Source organism: Phyllostomus hastatus, unplaced genomic scaffold, assembly GCF_019186645.2.
Source record: "Phyllostomus hastatus isolate PE091 unplaced genomic scaffold, TTU_PhHast_1.1 phas_contig_210, whole genome shotgun sequence".
Classification (NCBI taxonomy): domain Eukaryota; kingdom Metazoa; phylum Chordata; class Mammalia; order Chiroptera; family Phyllostomidae; genus Phyllostomus; species Phyllostomus hastatus.
In genome coordinates, this window is record NW_025333737.1 from 39,104,845 (window position 1) to 39,128,401 (window position 23,557).

The following is a 23,557-nucleotide window of genomic DNA, read 5'->3' on the forward strand; positions in this document are numbered from 1 at the left end:
CCCTTCAATGTTTCTCTCTCACATCAGTGTTTCTCCCCCTCTCTCTCTTCCTCTCTTCCCTTCTCTCTGAGATCAATAAGCATGTCCTCAGGTGAGGAGTAAAACATTTTTTTGCTGATATTTTATCTAGATCATATTACATTTATAGGTAACTGTGGGAAATTGAGGTCATTTTATATTTTTCTATCCAAGAACATGCTGTTACTTTCCTGTTGTTCAAGTGTCTATTTGAAAAAAAAAGATTTTATTTATTTTTAGAGAGAGGGGATGGGAGGGGGAAAGGGAGAGAGACAGAAACATCAATTAGTTTCATCTCACACGCCCTCAACCAGGGACCTAACCCTCAACCCAGGCATGTGCCCCCGACCAGAAATCAAACCTGTGACCTTCAGGTCTATGGCACGGCACTCAAGCCACTGAGCTACCCCAGTCGGTGATGTTCAGGTGTCTTCTACTGGGTAGCATGTTATGAATTGGTTCCTACTGATCTTGCACATTCTTCTTGTTAAGTTTATTCCCAGGCATTTTACCAGATTTGTTGCTATTGGGTGTGTTTAAAAATTATATGTTTAACTTACTGTTTTGTATGTAAAGGATATTTAATTACACATGTAATTTCTCCCACACATAACTTAATTCTATTATTTGTAATAATGTAAAAGTTGGTTCTAATGAGTTTCAAGGTAAGAAAGCTATCATGTAATAATAATTATCACATTATTTTAGTTATATATACCATAAAATTGCTAAAACTTAGAAGGAAACATGATGAAATAAGATAATGTGAAGAGTTAGAAAAATTATTTTTGTTAGTTGAAAGTTTATTAGTGACTAAACAAATTAGTAAAAGCATTCTTAGCATTTTAAATGAGTTATGGCCTAGATGCATGGTGTTCTAGTACTTAGGAATCAGAAGTATCTTATAGGTGAAATTATGCCCCTTGTAGGTAATCTAAGGAATTTATAATATAGCAAATGTCCACATTTTCAAAAGGTAAATTTTAGATGGTGAATTCTGGGAACTAAAAGACTAAGATTATTGATTCTAGTTGCATTATAGAAGAGCTATTGAAGAGTGATGTATGGGCAATGAGAAGAAGCAGTGACCCTCAGATGTCTGCCATGGTGTATCACAGTGTGGTTCTGTCTCCTAAGGTGTCAGACCATTTTTGCTTCCTGACATTTTGAGGGTGTCTTTTCAGCCTAGGACACTCGCCAATCTTTGCAAGACGGTGAACTTTTGTTGTTGTTGTCGTTCTTTAGGTCTTAGTTTGTGTCCTGTCTGTGCAAAGAGAGACACTGTTTCATATCTAGGGAGCAAAGTGATGTGCGGTTTCCATTCTCCTGGACTCTTCACTGAGTTCCACACAGAGCAGGGCTTCTCATTCCCAGCACTGCTAAGCAGGATAGACAGCAAACCAAGGTGGGGGGGGGCACATCCCACCCAGTAATTCAGCAGTCCTAAGCGGGGTCAGGTAAGGTTTTCAGAGGTTCCAAGGTCACAAGAGAGACCAGGATGAGTCCACCAGAAGTTGGAGGGGAGCCTTTGAAATTCTATGTACCATTTTCTCTATCTGGAGGAGGAAGCTTTTGAAACTGTATGTTAATCCCAAGGTCGGGAGAAGGGCTGGGAGAAGGGCTGTGGAGGGGAAGCCTGGAGGCTCGCTGCAAACATGAAAGCCCTGAAACCCCAGCAGGTGGGGCACTCAGACTAGCTGGGGGCAAGCTTGCAGGTTCCTGTCAAGTGCATTTCACACATAAACCTGCTACCTCACTTTCACTGTGCTTGTTGTCCCTTGCCTGAATCCATTCTTTCAGGCAGGACAAGAATGAAGGAGGGGAAGTCCCCTGACTCCCCCAACTTGGGTCTTCCCAGTAACAGCACTGCTGACCTTTTGGGCTAATAATTCTTTCTCCTGTTTTTTTCCCCCCTGCATTGTAGGTGCTTGTTAGCATGTGTTACCTCTATTCACTGCTGTCCAGTAACACCCTCCCTCACCTGCACCCTCACGGCAATCTGAAATGTGTCCCTGCTTTACCTAATGTTCCCCTGGGGGCAAAATCACTTGTGCTTGAGAACCACTGACCTTGACTGTTTGTGGAACCTCAGTGATCTGGCTTTGGTATGCAGTATTTTTATTATCACCCGGTTTAAGTTACTTTTAACTCCAACAGTGATTTATTTTGGGGGGTTATTTAGAAGTGTATTATATAACATACAAATAAAAGGATTTTCTAGTACCCTCTGTTTCTGATTTCTAGGTTATTAGCAATGAGCAAGTAATATACACTATATAATTTGATTGAACTGGAATTTGTTGGAACTTGCTTGTAGGTTCCAATAAATAGCACAATATGGTTAACTTTTTTGATTTGTGTTATTTTATTTTTGCTCTTTGTAGTCCAAAATAATAACTATGGACATTTAGAGTTGTCACAGGTGGGCACAGGTAACCAGGTTGTTGGTGATCATGGACAAAGAATTGAACTGAACACACAGAGTTTATAGGAGACAGAGAAAGCAGATTTAGTAAGTGATAATACACTCCACAGAACATGGGAGTGGGCTAACTCTGAGCTGAGGTTGACCTCAGAGGCCAGAGGGATTCTGTTCTTATAGGGCAGATATTTCCTGGCTAGTTTTGGTGGGGTTTTATTGCGCATGTACAAATAGTTGCATTACTTTAAAGCTATTGCGCATGTGCTCTCCCATGATTTTCCTTGACTGGCCACTGGAAAAGGGGGTTGCTCAATGTTAATGTATTATAATGCTATTATAACGAAGCAGGGGTCATGTAGCATCTTCTGTGCAGATGCATTCATGAGTCATCATGATTCAGTGCTTTTCCAGAAAGCACGAACAACCCGTCTTAGAACAGGGTCTCTGTCCTGTATGGATGTCCTTTATCTCAGCCCTGGGGCACCTCCAGAGTTTCCTCCTTCCTGACTATCTCCTGCCTCAGAGTTATACAAATGTCACTTACAAAAAAAAAAAAAAGCAAAATACCAAGACACCCAAGTGAGATGTTTGGCAGAGACAAACCACAGTCAGGGGCATCGGCAGGGACAGGACTGGGAGCCTGGGGTCAGGGGCCGGGTGGCTCCTCACAGGCTCCTGGCTGACAGTCAGCTTCATCCCACCCCAAGACCCAGAGTCCAGTCAGACAAGGAGCACTGATCCTGCCAGCAGGGGCCAAACCCCTCACAGCCCTGATCTCAGGTGGTCCGCTGGCAGGAGGAGGAGGCCGCAGTGGCCGTGAGAGGCTGTGCCAAGACTGCAGGCCCTCAGGCCCCGAGTCTGGCTGTCAGCCCTGCAGGGCTGGGAGTGGAGCCAGAAGTCAGGCCTGGAGTGTCTCCTGCTGCCAGTCCCCCACCACCACTACCTCCCTGTCGCAGCCCCCCTGACTGTGTTTCCAAGGGGAGCAAATTTCTCTATCCTGAGCTGCTGGGGTCCACTTTGCCTGGTCTCAGGAAGCTGTAACCCCCCCATGGCTGAGTGAGAGACCTCCAGACCAGAAACTACTAAGGAGACAAAAACATTTCCCTGGCATGAACACTGCCTATTGTGTGCCTGGCCTCCTATGCTCGATCAGTTAGCCAATGATGGGTAAGATTTCCCATGGGGGGAATCGCCTAAGACAGGCATGATCATAAGGAGGCCTCAGGAGAGAGACTCAGGGCTGTGGAAATGAAGGGGTGATGGACATCAACCCCTGCCCCCTCGGCTTTGTCAAAACCTGAGTCCTTGTTCTTAGATGTGAGAAATCCAAGTCTCCTGGCTGCCTTTGTCTCCTCTGCCCGACTCAGGCCTGTGGAAATAACAGGGCGGTGCAGTCCAGACCAGAGTCTGTGGACCCCCAGGGTAATCAGGCCTGGGGCATAAAATATGCAAGATCCTGTGAGATCTGTTTGCTGGAGGATGTTATTGAATTAGAATATGAAGGCACAGACAGAAAACTAAAACTAGCCCTTTGGGCCCTGTGGTCCTTTCAAATGATAAAACTCCAAACTTTGCCCAGAATCCCAGCAGGAGTTCTGCCAGCACCTTTGAAAGTTACCTATTCCTTTTGATCTGTTCTGCCAGACTGTAAATCCACAAACTGAGTCTGTATTCTCAATAAAAATCTGCTTGGGTGGAAAGACGGCACGCTCTCCATTACAGAGGGTGGCCATGGTGCTCCCCAGTAGAGAGAGTGGCTGTTCCGTCCCTGTTTCCCCACAGGGTCTGGTTGTCTCTGTGTATGTTTTTCTTGTGTTTCGAAGAGCCATCCGCAGCGTTCCGCGATCACTGCAGGCTGGTGGTTGCGTCACTGAGCCAGGCCTGTGCAATCTTAGGTGGAGCCCAGCTGGAATGCCCGACAGCCTCAGGTGAGATTCTGACATCCGCCTGTCACCTTGGGTGCAGAACTGGGTTTACTGCTCCGGACCACTTAGACGAGAGAGTAGTGTCATGATGTGCCTTCACATTTCTGTCACTGGGAATCAGGGCACAAACCCCTGCCATTCTCTATCTGTGTCCTGGTGATGCGGTCCCCACCCCATGTGGTCTGTGTGTTGTAGCTCTGAGGGACAAATTCACACGGACTACAGAAGTCCCGTGGAGAAAAAGGGATGGCATGGCTGCTCTGCAAGTGAGAGAGAGCACCCCCGACCCCTGCCTAGACAAGTTTGATTGCTCTTCTGGGCACATTACATCAAGGATGCTCCTCATTTACTATGCACAGGTTCACCTTAGGTGATTACCTTTTACAGATAACAAAGGAAAGAAGGTTGCTAGTTACTTCAAAGAGAAGAATGTTGCACATCAAGGGGAAAAGTGGTTGAACCAGTTACACTCCATACTGGGGAGTTTTAGCACAGATTTTAGGAAGTTAAAGAGACCCAGTAAACATTTGCTGCCTCAATCCAGGGTGAGGGAGTTTTAACAAAAGCAAGCCTCATAACAGCCTAGGTACAATGTAGGCCTGATTCCCACAGGAAAACCTATCCATGGGCGTGGGTCCTGTGTGCCAACCTCACTCCCCACTGGCCTTTCCGAGTAGGGGCTGGGCTGTGTTCCCCACGCCACGTGGAGCAGTTCGTCATATCCTGGCTTCTCTGTCTGGGAATCAAAGGACACAAACTGTGGCTTCATCCAGAGTGGGGAGGGCTTCCCAACTGCAACAAGACCCACAGTAGTGGCCTCCCAGTTCAAAGAAAACTGGCTCCTGCCCCCCTTGCTCCCTGTCTCTGGGACTGGACGAGTGTGATGCTGGAAGTGCAGGAGCCCCTCACTACCTGGAGGACAAAACTCAGGCCCAGGAAGACGGAGCAGAAAGACAGATGAAGCTGTGTGCCTGGTGCTGCTGCTGGGCTGCCTGGCAGCCGGGCCTCTGGGCCTGGACTGAGTGCCAGAACCTTAGTGCAGTTGTGCTCTTGATCCATCTTGCTGACATTTCTGGGCACGTGGCTGAAGGTGTTTCTGCCTCATAGACTTGAGACCATTCAGGTAAAACATGCTGCACACGCTGCTCTGTAACCTGGAACTGATAGTTCTTCTTGGTCAGCCAAGACCCTGAGCAGAGATCTGAGAACTTGGCTGCTCTGGCTGATGTCTGGACAAGCACTGACCACAGGGAGGCCCGCACACCATGGTGGTTGGACCATCACAGGAAAGATGCCTGTGCCCATCCCTGGTGCCACTGTGATGGGAATCTGTGGTTGGAGGCAGAGTCCCTCGTCTGACCCCAGAGCAAGCGTGGCTGGATTTTGTCATGGACTCTGTTCACTTCACTGGTCTCCCCATTTGGGTCACTTCCCAGGGGTGGTTGCCCTTGCCCTGGAATAGAGGGTTGGTCAGTGTGTCTCAGTGAGGCCCAGAGGGTTCTAATGAGCCACCTGGCTAGGGCCACAGACCCAAGCGACACTTTGGCCTCAACAGTGACACATGAGCCACCAGAGAACATAGTTCACAGGGTGTACGCTGGCCCCTGCTGGATATGGTGAGACTGGAGACAGGAGGGTGGCTGTTGCTGTCAGTGAGTGTGAGTCCAGCTGTCACTGCAGAACTCAACTCGTCACCTTGGAGGCCGTCACCTTGAGCCGTTGGGCTGTACAGGGGCACGCTCGGCAGACAGACACATGGTACTCCACCCTGGGGATCAGAGGCAGGTTGGGCTCATCCACCCAGTGCCACCCAGAGAGCAGATGAGCCCCTGAGGCACCCACCTAGAAGAACCATGCTCTCCATTAAACAAGCAGCTTCTGGGCAAGGGCAAGAGGCTCAGAATCCAGCAGATGTCAGGCTGCAGTCACTTCTCGGAGCCTGCACTTCAAAACAAGGATGGTGGCTGGCAGACACTGGTAGGTGGGCGTGGGGGGGGCATTGTGTAAGCACCCAGCTCCCTGCACAGGGTGGTCTGAGATTGTGTGAACTATGCAAGCAAGGCTGAAACAGGTTTCTGTTTCTGACTTAGCTTTGAGAGCCACAGACCATTTTCACAACACAGATCAGCTCGGTTGTGTGGGGGGACTGTACAAAGGCTGGGGTGACAGCATGTGCATTTGGGGGACACCTTGGAGGCTGGCAGCTACACTAGGAATGTGGTTTGCTGCTGAAGGGGAGGGGGAGGGAACAGACCTCTCTACTCATCTTGAATCACTAAGACTTCTGGGAGAACTCCAGGGTCTCTCCTGGTGGGAGGGGGGTGGTGAGCATCACGTGGCAGTCTGTGGGTTCCCCTCCCCACTGTATTCAATGCCAGCCCCTCTGCCAGCATTACACCAGGACTCTGCCCCTCTCCCATGGCCCATGCTGAAAGCCACAGAATATTGATAGGGGACTCAAGACTTGGAAAATTTTAGTTTAAGGTAAAAAGCCGTAAGTCTAGCAAGTAATGTGTATGTTAAGTTTTTTGTTTCAGAAACTACAGATAAGGCCCATCCTGGCTCCCAGGGGGGAAAGCAGCCGACCTTCGGGGTCACTAGCTAGAGATTACTAACCACCTGGGGGCATCCCAACCTTTGTTCCAGGAAGAAGCAGGCGACTAACTACGCCTCCCCCTTCGAGACAGCTAACTGCCCAGGACAGGCATGTTGCAGCTTCTGAATCGCAAAGCCCTCACCGCACCTTGTGTGTCCTCCCCCACCCCCCTTATAAAAGATCTGGCCAGAAAAGGGGAAGATGGAAGATGGTTTGTTAGGGTATGAACCCGCCATCTTCTCAGATCACAGGCCATCTGAATAAAGCGCCCATAGAAGATCCAATCGCTGTCATTGCTTATTGGGTTTGGTAGTGACAGGCGGCGTGAATGCCAGTGTCTTTTCCAGTTACAGGTTCCCCTTCCCAATGTATTCAGTGCCAGCCCCTCGGCCACCATTACACTAGGACTCTGCCCCTCTCCCATGGTCCATGCTGAAAGCCACAGAATATTGAGTTTATGGTGTTCTTTCTGGGCTGTGGTGGTGGGGGAGAAACAGGGAAGGGAAACAAAACTCAAGAAAGACACCTTCCTTTAAAAAAGCCTAAAAGGAAATAATAGTGGATATTTATTATTGAAATCCACAGTTTATGTAGACTCTTCTTCACAAGCCTGGCTTCTCCCCTGAGTGTGTCCTTTGGTGTCTGATGAGATGTGACTCTTGTATAAAGCCTCACCTGCACTCGCTGCAAACATAGGGTTTCTCCCCTGAGTGTGTCCTCGGGTGTGTGAAGAAATGTGACTTCCGTGTAAAGCCTCACCCACACTCCCTGCAAACATAGGGCTTCTCCCCTGAGTGTGTCCTCTGGTGTCTGATGAGAGCTGACTTCTGTGTAAAGCTTCTCCCACACTCCCTGCAAACTTAGGGCTTCTCCCCAGAGTGTGTCCTCTGGTGTCTGATGAGATGTGACCGCCGTGTAAAGCCTCGCCCACACTCCCTGCAAACATAGGGCTTCTCTCCTGAGTGTGTCCTCTGGTGTGTGATGAGATGTGACCGCCGTCTAAAGCCTCTCCCACACTCCCTGCAGACATAGGGCTTCTCCCCTGAGTGTGTCCTCTGGTGTGCGATGAGACCTGACTTATGTGTAAAGCCTCTCCCACACTCCCTGCAAACATAGGGCTTCTCCCCTGAGTGTGTCCTCTGGTGTGCGATGAGACCTGACTTCCGTGTAAAGCCTCTCCCACACTCCCTGCAAACATAGGGCTTCTCTCCTGAGTGTGTCCTCTGGTGTGTGATGAGATGTGACTTCCAATGAAAGTCTCGCCCACACTTCCTACAAACATAGGGCTTCTCTCCTGAGTGTGTCCTCTGGTGTGTGATGAGATGTGACCGCCGTGTAAAGCCTCTCCCACACTCCCTGCAAACATAGGGCTTCTCTCCTGAGTGTGTCCTCTGGTGTGTGATGAGAAGTGACTTCCATGTAAAGCCTCGCCCACACTCCCTGCAAACATAGGGTTTCTCCCTGAGTGTATCCTGTGGTGTGTGATGAGACTTGACTTCTGTGTAAAGCCTCTCCCACACTCCCTGCAAACATAAGGCTTCTCCCCTGAGTGTGTCCTATGGTGTGTGATGAGATGTGACTTCCGTGTAAAGCCTCGCTCACACTCCCTGCAAACATAGGGCTTCTCCCCAGAGTGTGTCCTCTGGTGTCTGATGAGATTTGACCGCCGTGTAAAGCCTCGCCCACACTCCCTGCAAACATAGGGCTTCTCTCCTGAGTGTGTCCTATGGTGTGTGATGAGATGTGACTGCCATCTAAAGCCTCTCCCACACTCCCTGCAGACATAGGGCTTCTCCCCTGAGTGTGTCCTCTGGTGTGCGATGAGACCTGACTTATGTGTAAAGCCTCTCCCACACTCCCTGCAAACATAGGGCTTCTCCCCTGAGTGTGTCCTCTGGTGTGCGATGAGACCTGACTTCCGTGTAAAGCCTCTCCCACACTCCCTGCAAACATAGGGCTTCTCTCCTGAGTGTGTCCTCTGGTGTGTGATGAGATGTGACTTCCAATGAAAGTCTCGCCCACACTTCCTACAAACATAGGGCTTCTCTCCTGAGTGTGTCCTCTGGTGTGTGATGAGATGTGACCGCCGTGTAAAGCCTCTCCCACACTCCCTGCAAACATAGGGCTTCTCTCCTGAGTGTGTCCTCTGGTGTGTGATGAGATGTGACCGCCGTGTAAAGCCTCTCCCACACTCCCTGCAAACATAGGGCTTCTCTCCTGAGTGTGTCCTCTGGTGTGTGATGAGAAGTGACTTCCATGTAAAGCCTCGCCCACACTCCCTGCAAACATAGGGTTTCTCCCCTGAGTGTATCCTGTGGTGTGTGATGAGACTTGACTTCTGTGTAAAGCCTCTCCCACACTCCCTGCAAACATAAGGCTTCTCCCCTGAGTGTGTCCTATGGTGTGTGATGAGATGTGACTTCCGTGTAAAGCCTCGCTCACACTCCCTGCAAACATAGGGCTTATCCCCTCCCGAGTGTGTCCTCTGGTGTGTGATGAGATTTGACTTCCAGGTAAAGGCTCGCCCACACTCCCTGCAAACGTAGGGCTTCTCCCCAGAGTGTGTCCTCTGGTGTCTGATGAGATGTAACCCATCACTGAAGCCTTGCCAACACCCTCCGTGCTCCATTGCTACAATTTTTGACATTCCTACTTTCACAAATAACTTGCCTGTGTCCTCTGGACTCTCTGTCTGGCCTCTGCAGGGCTCTTCCTCCATCATTCTCTCATGCTCACTAGAGCTCATTTGTTCTTTGGAAGGCTGGAAAAAGGGTCTTGAGATTCTCCTCTGATTGATCCTTTTAAGTAAAGGTTTGGACCTTTCTTTGAACTCTTGACCTTCAGCTTTATCATTCCAGCTGTGTGTACTAGTATGTTGGTGCTGCTGATTCTGATCCTCTGGACAGGGGTCCTCTGCTTGGAGGTGTTTTCTTGCAGATGTTCCCGGGAGAATCTGAGAGGGATGACTGCGTTTCACATGTCGGCTGAGGAATTTCTGACTGGAGAAGGCCAGAGAGCAGGAGGGACATGGGTGCACCTCTGGCTTTGGTTCTGCAGAAAGAGAAAGGTTTGGTCAGGGATGTTGGTGAGAATGCCTGGGCTGCACAACTTGTCTCCTGGTAAGACCTGCCCCATGAATCCTTCTTATTGTGGTGACAGCGTAAGCTCCATCTCCCACAAAGTGTCCACTCACAGTCTATCTTTCTTTTTATTTTCATGCAGTGCACCTTCTTCAGAAATCCAGAAAGCCCACATCAAGGTCTTTGCTAATATTGCTCAGACTAAGGACTTTCGAGTAGCAGGAGAGGCAATTTCACACCCTGAACTGCAGTGACCTTTCCCCTCTACAGGTGTCCTCTAAGTCATGTTAAAGAGGAAAACTAGGAATCGCTTCTCTTTCAGTTTTTCACAGCTATAAAATAATATGTCTTTCCTGCCCTTGCTTGTGTGGCTCAGTGGATTGAGTGCCTGCCTGTGGAGCAAGGACTCACAGGTTAGATTCCCAGTCAGGGCACCTGCCTGGGTTGTGGGTCAGGTCTCCAGTAGGGGGCGTGTGAGAGGCAACCACACATTGATGTTTTCCTGTCTTTCTTCTTCTTCCTCTCTAAAAGTAAATAAATAAAATCTTAGAAAGACTCATTCCTCAAGCTTCCCACCAAATATTTATGCTTCATTTCATTTAGTGTTATTCCATTTCAAATACACGGAGAAGTCCCATTTCAAAATATTTTTCCAACCACACGTTTTACACACTTGACTCTGACTCCTGTTCCTCTGACCAATCCACCATGCTCTCTCACTGGGAGATGAAGTGACCTCTGAGGGGATTCCCCACTGGAGTTCTTTTTCTTTTCTTTTTTTAAAAAGATTTTATTTACTTATTTTTAGAGAGGGAAGGGAAGGAGACAGAGAGAGAGAGAGAGAGAGAGAGAGAAACATCAATGTGTGGTTGCTGGGTGCTGTGGCCTGCAACCCAGGCATGTGCCCTGACTGGGAATTGAACCTGCAACACTTTGGTTCGCAGCCCACGCTCAATCCACTGAGCTACGCCAGCCAGGGTTGGAGTTTATTTTCTAAAAATTAACAAAGCATAATCAGAACAGAGAACACACCACTGTACAGCTGACTGCACACTTGCACTCAGAAAAGTCCCCAGTGTCTCAACTCGGGTCATGGGCACTGCATTTCTGGGCTGCTAGGCATCCATATGATGTGTTCTTATTCTGCATGCTGAGAGAAGACCCGAGTGACCCTCAGCCAGTTCAATGCCCCACCTCTTTTCTTCCTGCACTATCAGCTTCCCCTGCCTGGGATCCTCCACCTGCAGGTATTTTTGTAAATGTTACCTCCGGAGAGAGCCCTTCCCACACCACGTGCTATACCGCGCCTCCCCTCACTGATCCCTAGGCACCTGTCATGGATCAGTTGTGTGGTGTTATGCACATGCAAGCACGTGTGCATGGGTTTTCCTCCGTTACTGGTCAGCTCCTCAGGAGCAGTGATTCTCATCCTCATGTTAATCTGTACTGCCCTGTCCCAGGACCTGTGTGCCACAGTCGGATCTTGCCCGACAATTCACTGAAATAATGAACGAATGTGTCCGGCCTGAATGGTGTGGCTTGGTGGGTTGGGTGTTGTCTCACAAACTGAAAGGTTGTAAGTTCAATTTCCAGTCAGGGAACATGGCAGGGTTGTGGGCCAGTTAGGGGTGTGCCATAGACAACTGATTAATAATTCCCTTGCACACTGGTTTTTCTTTCTACGTACTTTCCACTCTGTAAAAATAAATAAAATCTTGGTTAAAGAGATTTTATTTATATATTTACTTATTTTCAGAAAAGGGGGGATGGAGGGCAGGAGGGGGAGAGAAACATCAATGTGTGGTTGCCTCTCACTTGCTCCATTCTGGGGACCTGGCCCGAAACCCAGGCATGTGCCCCAACTGGGAATCAAACTGGCAGCCCTTTGGTTCACAGTCTGGAGCTCAATCCTCTGAGCCACACCAGCCAGGGCAAAATCTTTAAAAAATAATGAATGCCTATAAACAAAAACATTTTATTTAGAAGCATGGAGGAAAATTAAGAAGAAACAGCTATAAAAGTGTCAGAAAAACTGCCCTTGTGAGAGAACTGGTTAGTGCTTGAAAACTTTTTTTTTGCCTCTCATTATTTCAGTACTATATGTGGTTGTGTACTTTGTTCATGAAATAATTTAAAAATAAAAAATATAAAAATTTTACCTAAGAGTCAAAGGCATATGAATGAATTGTGCATTTCTGAAGCATCTGAGTTGAAACTTTACTGACTTTAGAGTGGATTTTACTCTACTTGTGAGTTGGATCATGAATATTTCTGTGGAGCATTCTCTCTTTTCTTTCTGTTTTGAAGAACAGTGGTACCCACCTCTCCTGGCCACGAGCTCTCTCTTCCACTTGCTGCCCAGCTCCTGGCCATACTCGTCCCCGCACCAGACCAGCAGCTCACAGCCCGGCACGACAACCCGGCAGGTTCGGTAGAAAATCTGCCCATGGTATTGAAAGGCCACCAGGTTCTGCTCTTCATCATCCCGGGCACAGTTCACATACCTGGGATTGAGGCAGAGGAAGGGAAAGATGATGAGTTACATCCATGTCCAGCTCTCCACTGATTCTTAAAGCCCTCAGGCTCACACCACAGAACCTGGTGCTTGATCTAGGGCTCTGCTTCTAAATTAGCTCACTAATTATCCAGCACTCAATTTTCTCTCTATCCACATCTATTTTCTCTTGTGAGGCCTTTCTCCAACCTCTCTACACTTTAGAGTACCATTCACTTGCTTGCCCAAGGTTACTATAGAAAATTAGAGGTCTTTTTGTCTTAGTGAAATGAAACAGAACAATAGTAGTTGATTCACATTCCGGTAACCCTGGTAAAAGGGAGCCCCTCTCAGGAAAGGGGCCCATGACCATTCCTCTGCAGGCTTTAGAACCCAGCTCTAGTTAGAAGTGAGGCTGGGATGGTTTGCTGCCCTCACAGCTTTAGGCCATCCATAGTTTGTGCTATCTTGACACTGCACTTCTTGGAAATTATAGTTAAATGTTTCTAAAAGTAATTGTTTTATGTCTGTCTTTGAGAAGTCTTCCATAAGGACATGGGTTGTATGATTTATTTAAGTAATGTATTCCTTGACCTAAATTGGAATATAGAAAGTGCTTAATTAATGCTCACTTGATAAATTAAAGTATAATCCAGTGTCCCTGGGTGAATCTAGGCTCTTTAAGGTCCTTTCTGGTGCCCATGTTGTGTCTAGCAGAGAGCTTTATATTTTGAGGACATATGCTGTACTTTTTCCCTATATGTCCCCTGAAATGAAAGAACACTGTACGGAGAGAAAGAGGAAATAAGGATTAAGGGAGAGCACTGAGGGAGGCATGACGAGAGGGAAAGATATATGGGCTTGTGGGGGATGAGAGTCCCCTCTGGCACCCCGAGACCTGCTGACCTCACCTCATCCAGTTGGCCCAGGACCTGTCCTTTCCATCCACATACTCATAGCAGTTTCTCCCTTTGGCGATCTGTGTTTCAGAAAAGAAGTTAAAGACCTTTTTGTGGGGAGGTAATAGAAGATTTTACTCCACTGTCATCAAAGCTCTTCCAGCGTGCATGGGGATTCAACTGCCAGTTGTGACCACATGATATTTTTCTTACTCATCATCTACACATCCAAGTCCACCTGTCCAATCAGAGTGGGAGCCCCACAAAGGAGGAGCCACTCTTTTGTGTCTGCACCACTTTGCTCCCACTCACCTTCTGATCCTGAAAAGGAGCTGTGTTTTCATGTAAAGTCCAGTCAGTACATAGAGCTAACCATATTGTCCCCTCCATATCTAGCACATAAGAGGTGAGGTCCCTCCAAGCCTCAGAAGAAATGTGGGAAGGCAGAAGACAGTGGAAGAAGACAGTGGAAGAGGTAAACAGTTCTCACCAGCCAGGAGTATCTGCTCTTGGCTGCCTCTTCATCTTCTGTGATGTGTCCTTCATAAGGGCCAAAGAGCAGACCCACTGGCAAGGCAGCTGCCTCATTCCACACTCCAAGCCCAGCCTCAGGGATGCCGGATGGCCCGATCCTCAACCCAGGGGGCAGGGTGAGGGCTGAGCGGTGGGGATGCCCCTTGTCCACTGCACTGTCCTTTATAAATGTAGGGGGCCCATGCACAGCACAGCTGTCGATGAAGAAGTTCTGACACTTCTCACAATCTGGAGGCAAGAGCAACAGGGGTTAGGGAAGGTATAATGCATGTTCCTGGACACAAAGAGCTTCAGAGAAAGTCCAGCACTGACATCATTGAGACTCAATCCTGTACTCTATATCACTAGAGGAAGGGAATAATTTGGGGAGCAAAGGACTAGATGAAATTATTGTATCAGAACATGCTTCTTAGTGAGGGTCACTTACAAAGGTAGTCATCATCCTGGGGATCGTTGACCTCTTGGGACACATGGTCCTTTCTTTCTTGAAGGCTGTACATCTTCATGTCCATCTCCTTTCTCTTGAGTTCTAAGTTGGAGAAGGGCAGGTGAGTGAGGTTGGTTGGATCTAAATTGTTAGTTCCCAGTTTGTCAGATAACACAATCTCCTCCCATCAAATTATTACCTGTCCTTTTGCATATTCTGGTATTTTACTGTTAACTATTGGTTCAGAAGGTGAAGATTCCACACTAACTACAGATAACTGATTCAATTTTAGTTTCTAGATCTTCCCATTACCAGGTTTAATTTGCCAACCTGTAATCAAACTGTTTATTGAGTACGCTTTATGTGTTAGGCATTGAGGAAAGGCCTGGGCACACAACACCAATAAAATGTGGTTGCCATTATCACAGTGGATTTGTGGACAAGTTGCATGTGTCAATTGTTTTAAATTTAATTTAATGTTTTCAAATAATGTATGAGTGGTGTTTCCTTATCTTCACTTTACACATTAGCATTCAGGAGCTCAGAGAATGTATAGGATTTTCCCAAAGCTCCATTGCTAACTTCAGTCTGAGGTTAGCTCAGCTTAAATCCAGGCCAATCCAAACTCCACCTCACATACCTAGGTCATACTTATCAGCCCTTCTATAGGACTTAGAAGAACTTAAGTTTCCAAATTATTTTTTCTTACCTGATTTTTCTCTAGTGTGCTTTCCAAAGGCACATGCTTCTCCAAGAAGGGACACTGGTTTCTGGGCATGCTCTGAGTCACTTGCAGTCATCCAATTTGCTGTTCCTGACAATTCCTTCAAACTATATTCCTTGCTTAATGGCACCCTGGATGTTGCCTCCAATATAAGAGTCACATATTAAAAGATAACATGTATTTAATTTTTTAAGGCTTATTATATATCTTACATGCATGTCTTTAATACTTCAACCCTTGGAAATACCTAGGGAGCATGAATATTAGAGGGTTAGGGCCAATGTGGGTAATGAATCCAAGATTAGAACCCATGTCTATGGCCTTTTTCTTTCAACTGTCTCTATAATATTGAGAGTGAAGGATATTGGGAAGAGAATAGTTGGCAGAAACATAACTACACAATAAAATGGTGATAAAATCTGCAATACCTTAGAAAGAATATTTGTACTTAGATTAGCTGGTTCCAACCAATTCTGTTTGAATAAGGCTGTATTGGTAGGTAGTGTTCTTCAGTGTCATGATCTGTAATATGCTAATTTTGAATGTTCTAGTGAATGTGCCATTAAATAATGCTGACCAGTGTTCTGTGAATTGTGTAATACAGCATGAATGTGAGATTACAGCCCTGACATCAATTAACCTCTCAGCCCTCTCCATATTTTAAATCTCACAGAAATTACCTTCAGCATTCATTGATCATCTTCTAGTTTAGTTTGTAACTGTGAAATTAGTCATTCAGCAAACATTTGGGGGCCCTGACCTGGGTCTGTGACCCTTGAGAAGACTCAGGTATGGACCAGCCTCTCAAAGAGCTCACAACACAGAGGTAGGCGGGCTGAACAAATGATTCTAAACAGGATTAGAGCGGGTTCATTAGAACTCAGAGAAAGAAGCTGTTATTTTACCCTATAAGAAACGGCATTTGAAAACAGTTCCAGACAGATGAGTTTTTGTTAAATAGTTCAACCTATATGAAGTCCTTAAGTCATTTTATTGTTTGTTGTCTCTCACTCATCAAACCTGAAGCTCCTCAGGGATGGGAGATGCTCTTTGATTAGAGTGGGAGGCTCCGATCCTGGACATTTTACATTCTTCTTCACCTGGGACCATCCACTGTATGAACTGCCTGCACATTGTACGCTTTCCTCAGTCAGAGGGTGTTAGTGCATCTCTCACTTCAGCCCAGCAGAGAAGAACTTTGGTTGAAATCATCAGTCAGATGAATGATGTAATGACATATGGATAAGGCAATGTAAAGTTTAGGAAGCTATGAAAGTTTTATTATTTAATTTTTTTAAAAGATTTTGATTTTTTTTGAGGGGAAGGGAAGGAGAAAGAGAGGAAGAGAAACATCAATGTGAGAGAGAAACACTGATCACTCGCCTCTCACACACACCCTAACTGGGAACCTGGCTCACAACCCAGGCATGTGCCCTGAGCAGGAATCCAACCGGCAATCTTTCGCTTTGCAGGATGACACCCAACTGAGTCACGGTGGCTAGAGTAAAACTATGAGTGTTTTGATGAGTCTGTAAGTGGTTCAGAGAAGAAACTGTGGGTTAGACTGCACTGCCACTGATACTGAGATCTTTGACATATGGTCAAACATTTCTGTATCTCTGAAGGCTCACTTTCCTCATCATAAATGGTTACATTACCCATCTCATCAGGTGGCTGTAATGTGTGAGTTTATTCACATAGAATTCCTAAAGTCTGAAACATTGTGAAAATAAAACAACTGCTAGTTACTACTGTTGCTGTAGTAGTTAACTACTAAGATGATGATGAGCCCTGGCTGGTGCGTCTCAGTGGACTGAGCCTGCAGACTGAAAGGTCACCAGTTCCATTCCCGGTCAGGGCTCATGCCTGGGCTGTGGACCAGGTGCTGTAGTTGGGGTGTGCGAGAGGCAACCTATTCATGTTTCTCTCCCTCTCTCCCTCCTTTTCCCTCTCTCTAAAAAATCGAATTAAAACCTTTAAAAAAGGATGATAGCATCCGACAATGTATGGAAGAGACCAGGAAAGGAAGGCATCAGTTCCTAGGATACTTTCTGCATTTCCCTGCTCTTACCTGCCTTTCTATCCATGAGGAAAATTTTGTCGTCAACAGGATTTGGGAAATACTCACCTTCTGGTGTTTACTCTGTTCCCTTCTGCAGGCCACCCAGGAAGGTTTCACTGAAAAATGATGAGAAATCAGTGTTTTGGTGGGTGAATGTTTCCAAAACCCGGAGATTCTTATTAGGGACACAGAAGTCTGAATGAGAGCAGTCCAAGAACAATCCCAGGATGAGTGGAAAATGTTTTCTGTTGTTCATTAAGGCCTAGGCTTCTATTGGGGCCATCCACTAATTTCATTAGAATGATAAAAAAAATAGGCAAAGTGTCATCCATGCTTCACCCTTTGTTCACAAAGCATCTGTTGCATTTATTAAAGAAGAAATTGGCCTCTCCTGACAAAAAAGTAGTAAAACTAACTGCACAGAAACTCCACGTCTTCCACATAACCTTTTCTCTGTCCTGTTTTCTTCATTCAAACTGGCCTTGTCCCGGCTGAGGGCACCTCGACCACCCGGCCTCCTTTCTCTGGTATCCTCCCCGCCGGGCACATACCGGCCACCCACGCCCTTCCTCAGTCATTAGACTCCGGTCAGCACCCACAGTGTGCGGACCCCAGAAAGGGAATTCCAGTCTCGTTAAAGATCACATCTTGTCTTCAGCTGTGTTTCGAGCCCAGACCCATGGAAGTGGACCGACCCCACCCTCCAAACACTCACGATACTGGACAGAACATGGGGCCGACATCAGGAAACCATACGTGATCAATCCCTCCCGACCCTGGCCCTCCCCCACTCCCGTCATCACCAGGGTGAACACTGCTCCCCGCCCCCGTCTCCATGCGGGCCACCGCGCAGCCAGGTGTGGGGCCCTCCTCACCGGCCAGACCCGCCTCCCTCCCTTGCCATGACGACCCTTCTGAATTAGTTATTTCTCGCTCACTTTATGTTCCTACACATTTACTGCTTACTAACGCGTCTGTAAATACATATGATTACGTCGCCCACGTGAAAGTTGACGGGAACAGCCCCTCACTGTGCGACACACTGCTGTGCCTCTTGCTCGTTCGCTGCACCAGCAAACCTGTTCCCTGGTGACGTCCTGAGATGCCGCCCGACCCACACCAGGTCCGAGTCGGGAGGGCAGCGCTGGCTCCTCCCGCCGCTCACCGTGCTGCCTCGGGGCCCGTTCTTCATCCGAGTCCTCACGGTCCTCCTCCTGGAGCTCGGTGGGCCGCCTGCCTGCGGCGGTGACCCAGGAAAGTCCGGTCGAGGGACCTGGAGACCTGGGAAGAGACGAAACCTCTGTCCTGAAGCAGAGAGCGTGGGGGAGGGACACGCCCAGGAAGCCCGTGGGACTGGCTCCGATGGGACGGGAGAGTCTGCAGCGCGTTGCCGTGAGCCCCGCACCGTCAGCGCCAGCCCCGCTCTGACTGAAGGAACAAACTCCCCCACCGGTGTCCCTGCGGGAGGGAGCTGAGGTGCATAACCCTGTGCCACCTGGTGAGCGCGGCTGGTGAGCGCGTCCGAGTCCCACCTCACACTCCAGTACCGGCCTTTCTCCCCGTCGCCAGGACGCCCAGAGAGGGGGACTCGGGCCCCGCGGGAAGAGGGGCTGGACAGGGCGGGGCCGCGCAGCCGCAGACCCGCCTGGGGGGGGGGATGCTCTTGCCCCGCCCCCTCCCCCCCACGTGCCGCCTCAGGAACCGCGCTTCTCCCACGGAAGGGCCCGGAGGCGCCCCGGGGTCCGGAGAAGCCCGCGCGAGGCGCAGGCGCAGTGTCCGGCAGGCACTCCGCCGTCTCTCGGGCTGAGAGGCTCGGGGTCCCTCAGGACTCGATCTGCGTCTTCCGGGCGGAGGACACTCAGCGTCCCGGGGGGGAGGGCCAGACCGCCGCGGCTGAGGGGGGTTGGGGCTGAGGGGGGTGGGGGCGTCTCACAAGGGGCTTCCGGGTCCCCTCCACTGAGTCGGTTTCCAGGACGACGGCATTCGGGGTCTCTGCGTTTGGGGAGATTTGGTCTTTCCGGGCGGGCGGGCTGCAGGAAGGGCGCCCCGAGCTGAGGGGAACTGGGGGTTCCAGGCTGTTTGGGGGTCTGAGCGTTGGGGGTCAGGAGACGTGGGGTCCTCCGGGTTAGCGGACGCGGCCCCTCGGTGCTGAAGGGGTTCGGGCCCCTCGGGATGAGGGCATCTGGGGTCTCTCTGGCTGGTTTGGGAGGTCTCGGGCTGAGGGTTGCACAGGGCAGGGCTCCCCGCTTACCGGTCCGTCTCCCAGGTCCTCTGTCGCGCTGCGCACCGCGCGGAGGGCCCTCTCCGGGCTCCTGGGCTTCCCGCCCTCGGGGAGCAGGGCGGGTGCCCGAGGCGAGGTTCCTGCCGGGATAGCCGCGTGGGAGCAACCCGCCAATCAGCGCTGCGATCCCAGGGCCCTGCCCGCCAATGGGCGGTCAGAAGCAGCTGAAAGGGCTGGACAGGGGTGGAGGGGGGGTGGAGGGGGTGGGGTGGGGGGTGTTGAGCCCCCTCGGTTCGGGACTGGCCGGCGGAAGACCCGCCCCACCCGCGGGGATTGGCTGCTCTGCGTCTCCCGAGCGCCAGTCACACTGCCTGCAGCGAGGACCACCTTGGCGGTTTCCGTGGCTAGTTTTCCAGCGGCTGGTGAGGGACCCGACCCGCGGGAGCTGGGAGCTCCGAGCCCGGGCAGGTCTTTAGGGTGGATGTGGCCCTCCTGCTGCCTGACAAAGTGTCTTTGTTGCACCAGAGTGTAGTCGGGATCCCCAACTTTCGTCTAGACCCCTCCATGCCCTCCCTTGTCAAACCCACTTTCAAAAACAGCTGCATAACCAGCGAGGGCGCGGTCAAGACTGCACTGCATTCTGGGAAACTTGTCAGTAAATCCTGACCACGCAATTCCTAGACACAAAAGAAGTCCCAGAGGGCTCAAAGACTGAACACATGGAGTAATAAGTATACCAGAAAAGCCATGGGGAGAAGTGGTGATACGAGTAATAGGTTTGTTGAAGTAGCTTTGTCAGGTCTACAAAGGCTTCAGAAATAAGAAGACAAGATATAAGCAAACATAAATGAAAACAAACAAAACACCTTGAGAAAACCTAGAAGTATTTTGCACAAATATAAGGCACCTAATCTGAGGACGGGGGTCCAGGGTCAGTGTAGCTGCCACTGGCTTTCACAGGAAAAAACGGAAATAGGGTTTCAGGCCCTCACCTCGTTTTGAGCACAGAAAGATAACTTCATTTCCATGGGTCAGAAATAAGCCAACTAACTGTAATTATTACTGTGAAATTGCATAAAGGGGAACCTCACCAAAGTGGAGTTGGCGGGTGAGAGGGAGTGCTCTCATGTAGCACCACCCTGGGTCAATTACAGGAAAAAGTGTCAACCACAGGCACCCCCAGGAAGATGTACTGGTGCCTCCCAGCAGACACTGACTTCCCAGCAACTCAGCCAGAGAGAAACCGTGGAAGTGCAATACGACCTACTTCCATGGAAGTCAACCCACAGAAGTTCTTTACATTCGAAGACCACGGTGCACTCAGGAAGACACCAGCCTTCCTCATCTCAAAATCTTTCATGGAATCATAACTTCTGCAGAAATCTGCATACACCTGTTTTATCGGTTCAGCCACAGCAAACTTACAGAAAGATGCACCCCCCCCCCAGAGTCATACAAGGATGGCTCCAGCAACATGAAATCACAGATGGCTGGCCTGAAGGCCACACATCCGGGGTTTTGTCAAGGCCCTGGGAAACATGGTAGTTACATTCTCTTGAACAACAACGTCCTTCCTTGGGGTGAAAAGGACCTCAACTTCTTAATGCTAATATATTCAGGTTGGCCAGTTGGCTCCTGACAAAGAATTTGGACTTTGTATTATCAATAGAACATACAAGAACTATGTGGAATGATCTGCCCACAATAATTAGTCAGTGTTTATTAAGTGATGAAATTCACTGTCATGAACATACAGGGTGGGGAAAATGTAGGTTTACAGTCGTGAGTGTTCAAAACAGAGAGTTTATTCTTGCATTATTTATTAATCATTGTACAATTTCCCATACAAACCTACTGCTGCCCTACCCTGCATGTGGTTCTATGTAGAATAAGATGAGCAGCAGTTATGGACCACATCTTATACTTCATGTGTTTATACAGATTAGATTTGCTGAATCTATGAGTCAAATTGATTCTGTCTTCTTTTTTAAATGAGAATAAGATTTACTCAGCCGTCGCGAGGGCAGTAACTGTGGGGATCAGGACGAGAGTCGTGCCTGTGTGTGAGTGCCCAGGCTTTCTATTCAGGACAGAGGGTGGGAGTGGGCCCTTTTGTTACAGTGCTGTTATGGCTACAGGGCACTGATGAATGGTCGTTGTTATTTTCTCCCTGCAGGTGCACCCTGCTCTTGTTTTTCTTCTTCTTTAACAGGACTCAGAGCAGCAGTGACTGGATCCCCCCACTCTCACTCACAGGACTCAGCGCTGACATCCCGGCACCCCCCCAATCTCTCAGGCTTATCCCCTCTACACAGTCCCATGAACCGATGTGACAGGACCCCTGCTCTCTCAGGGGGAGCCCCTCCCCCAATCACAGGGCTCAGATACGAGGTGGTGTCAGGGCTCCATATTCTCTCGGGTGAGACCCCTCCTCACACTCAGAGAACCCAGAGCTGATGGGACAGGTCCCTCTGTGCTGGCAGAGTGGGCCTGCTGGCTCTCAGACGCCCACTGCCTGGAAATGCTCTGCTCTGCTGCCATCTAGTGCACATCCTGGGGATGGCACCTATTTACTCAGCAGCTGTTCGGACCATTTTGCCAGGACGCTTGGAATCTCCAGGGCACCTCACACCATCCCCAGCTCAGCAGGTCTTACATGCCCATCGTGGTTGGGCCCAAAGCTCACGTGACAGGGCCCACTACTGCCACTGGGGGGACCTTTCCCCAAACTAATTTGACAAGACCCCTGTTCTCCCAGAGAGGGACCCCTGTCCATAACCACAGAACCCAGAGCTGAAGTGACTCGACCCCTTACTCTGGCAGCTGGGCCCCTTTGCATACTCATAGGCCCCGAGCTGATGTCACGGGACTGCTGCTCTCTCTGGGTGAAACCCCGCCCCAGGCTCCCTGAACCCCCTTAACTGGAGCAGATGTGACACCACCCCTGTTCTCTCTGATGAGACCCCTCCCAGCACTCGGACGATGCAAGCTGGGACCACAGGACCCCGCTCTCCCAGGTGGGCTCCCCAGTCATGCACAGGGCCCAGACCTGGTGTCACAGGCCTCGCTGTTCTCTTAGGAGGGACCCCTGGCCGTACCGATAAGACCCTGTGCTGAAGCAACACGGCACCTCACTCTCTGGTAGGACCGACACCTTCTTACAGCCACAGGAGCAAAAGCTGCAGCTGCCGTGCCCTCTACTGTCTCCAGTGTGACCCGGCTCCCGCATCACAGCACCCAGAGCCGATGTGACAGGACCCCCTGCGCTCCCTGGGAGGGACCCTGCACACACTCGGGGGCCCCAGAGCCAAGGAGACGGGAACCGCTCTTCTCCCCGGTGGGACAGTTTTCCAGACGCACAGGGGACAGAGCCTGTGTGACGGGCTCCCTACTCTGTCAGGTGGGAGCCCTTCCCCCCTCCATGGGTCTCGGCTGTCATGCAGGACACCTGTCTTTCCCAGGTCGGGGCCCTCTTCATTGTGACAGGACCCCACTCCTCGCAGGGAGAGGCACCTTCCCACACACTCAGGACCCAGAGTTCAGATGGCAGGGCCCCCTACTTTCTCAGTGAGGGGCCCACCCCACATTCACAGGACCCCAAGGTGATGAGACAGCACCCCAGACTATCCCATGCTGGACCCCCACACACTCTCTGGGACCCTGGCTGATGTCAGAAGACCAGGTGTCCTCTCCGGTGGGGCCTCTCCTCCTGCTCACAACACCCAGTGCTGACTCGGAACCACAGCTTCCTCTCCCTGGCGAGGTTTTCTTCCTGCAATTCTGGGACCCAGGGCTGAAGTGACAACACCCCCAGCTCTCTCTGCAAAGCCCCTGTTCCCGCACCCACAGCACACAGGCGATGGGACAGGACCCGTCACACCCACAGGCGGGGATGTTCCCCGAAGTCACAGGGCCGGTGTGGCCGAGCCCTGTGCTCTTGGAGGGGGGCTGTCTTCAGGCTCCCAGGACCCACAGCTGAAGTGACAGGTCCCCTGCTCTCTCAAGTCAGACCCCTCCCCATAGTCACCGGGATCAAAGGTGAAGGGTCAGGACACTTGCATTTCACAGGGAGGGGCGTTTCTCAACCCTCACAGGACACAGGTGTGCAGTGACAGGACACTCCCATCTCTCCTGTAGTCCTCTCCACACTCAAGT

General features: G+C 49.7%; 1 pseudogene; it reads right to left on the bottom strand.

The window, feature by feature from the left end:
• Window positions 1-7,815: 7,815 nt before the first annotated feature.
• Window positions 7,816-21,674, bottom strand: LOC123817215 (annotated as a pseudogene).
• Window positions 21,675-23,557: the final 1,883 nt, after the last annotated feature.